Source organism: Apium graveolens, chromosome 7 (assembly GCF_009905375.1).
Source record: "Apium graveolens cultivar Ventura chromosome 7, ASM990537v1, whole genome shotgun sequence".
Lineage (NCBI taxonomy): Eukaryota > Viridiplantae > Streptophyta > Magnoliopsida > Apiales > Apiaceae > Apium > Apium graveolens.
In genome coordinates this window covers 101,662,837-101,665,292 of record NC_133653.1, presented here as the reverse complement: position 1 = coordinate 101,665,292, position 2,456 = coordinate 101,662,837, and positions in this window count along the sequence as shown.

Genomic DNA, 2,456 nt, shown 5'->3' with positions numbered 1-2,456 from the left:
AGAATTCTCGGAATATGATCTTTCTTAGGCTCTCCTACAATATTAATAAGGCAACAAGTTTGAAAAAAGAATATCCGAACTTGAATATTCTTTAGAAGGCTCGGGCTAAATTTATTTCAAAAACAGATGTTTTTAAAAGGATAAAATATATATCTTTCACTCCATAAACATTTATAAATCCAAAGATATATTTTTACACTCTTAGAAATTAATATTTGATATAGGAATATTAATATCTCATTTTATCCCCCTCCTCATAGTTTTTCAAAGTAATTTTCTCTCGTATCTCAAATATATTATTTATCGGAGAAAATACTTTTAAATACTTAAAAATATTTCCCACACTCTCAAAGTATTTTATATTTAAGGAAATATATTCTAAGTATTTATTATAGCCCAAATTGAGCCATTAAAGTCTATCTGCTTTCATAAAAAAATCATTCATATTTTATTTGAAACCGAACCCGGATTTAATCATTTTAAATTCAAATAAAATACTTTCACTTGCTAGAAAATCTTGAAACTTAATATTTGTCACTTAAATGATATTTTCTATGAATGGTTAAAATTTTTTAATTTTTGAGAAATTTTGTCCTTGTGTGATTTTTCGGGGTCTTGACCAAGACTTTGACCGAGCGTTTCACCAAGCTACCTTTGACCAAAATTGACCAAACCTTGCAGATCATCATTTTATGATATTTAGGTAATTACCATATTTTTTGGTTGTATTTATTAAAGGGTTTTCAAAGTCGTTATATTTAATAGTGCTAATTACTTAATTAACTAAGTAATTAATGATTAATTGAAAAAGCTAAAAACCATTATTATATAATTAATAGTTGCTAAGATTTTTCTTGTTTGTCCTATATGCAAGTTGCAAACAAACACACCTTATCCTCCATGTCATCAATCCACACCACTTTCTTCATCCACCATTCATTTTAACTCAATATTAACCACTCCCTTCACCTAATCCCTATTATAAATAAACACCCACCTCCCACCATTTTTAATACAAGCTAAGAGCTAATTAATTTCTGGGCATTTTCAAGAAGTATTCTCTTTACACACTCTCTAAAATCCAAACCCAAATACTTCATCTCAAAAACCTTCTCTCTTACAAATATATATCATATATTCAAGGTTTTTGATCTTCAAGCTTAATTCCACCAACCAAGCTCTATCGTCCCAAAAAAATCTCATCCATACCACTTTCTTGCTTCCCGAAGGGCTGCCCAAGTTCGACCAACAAGCCAAAATCCGGCCGAACCTCCTGCAAATTTTTCCGGTGAACTTTTCCAATGAACTTTTCCGTTCATCTCTTAAAAGTGGTAAACCTCTTAGCTTTCATCCGAGTCTTAACCGACCACTCTTAATATTCATATAATAAGCTTAGTAACACCTTCTATTCATCTCTACTAGCTCTTGTATAGAATAACTTAAAGAAAAACAAATCCGTACAAGGATTATTTTCTAAAAATTATACACTTCTAAGCACGAAGTGATAATTTCATACAACGCTTGGTTTATATTCCTAAATAGCACCTTTAGTTTTCGTGGGAATTAAACGCACTTTCGTGGTTTACAAAGCTAGAATTTTATTCTTTAAACTTAAATGCAATTATTTTGGCCATATATTGATAGATTCGTTATAATTGTTTAACAAGACTTAAGCGAGTTCCCTTACTAGCGCCTTCAGTGTTTCGTGGGAAAAACTTAAGGCTTATATTATATATATATCTATATATACATATTTATTATATTTAGTTAAAAGATTTAAGTGAATTCCCTTACCAACACCTCTTGTATTTCGTGGGAAGATCTTGAAGCTTTTAAGTAAATATAAGTGTATATATATAATCGTATAAGAATTAAGCGATGTCCCTTACTAGCACCTTCAGTGTTTCGTGGGAAAAACTTAAAGCTTATATTATATTATATATATACACACATATAAATTGTGCTAATATAAACTCTGCTATTATATATTGTGATATATTGTGTTTAAATTATGCATCTTTTATTCTCTCGGCCAAATAGTTTATGAGTGCAAATAGTTAAAGAATAAGTGTAACGTTCTCGATTTATAAAAGTCTACACACGACTATATTAAACGAGAAATTATTTTATCAAAGATCCGAAAGCTATAACGCTTCACCAAGGACTTGATATATTTATTACTTCGGAAATAAGATGTATTATTCAAAAAGAAGTAATACTAAGTATACTCTAACATTCATTTAATCTAAAGAAAAGTATACATTAATATTCTTTTAAGAATATTTGTACGTCATTTGGTCTAGTTAAGTATATCACCAGTCCAAACTCTTTTTATATACAATGGGTCTTGTTTCGTAGATATTGTCTTCTTCATTTTGTAGTGAGATGAAGTATAGTGAGGTGATTCTCGTTCTAAGACCCAAGTCCTAGACGTACTAGCAGGAAGTTAGTAGTCT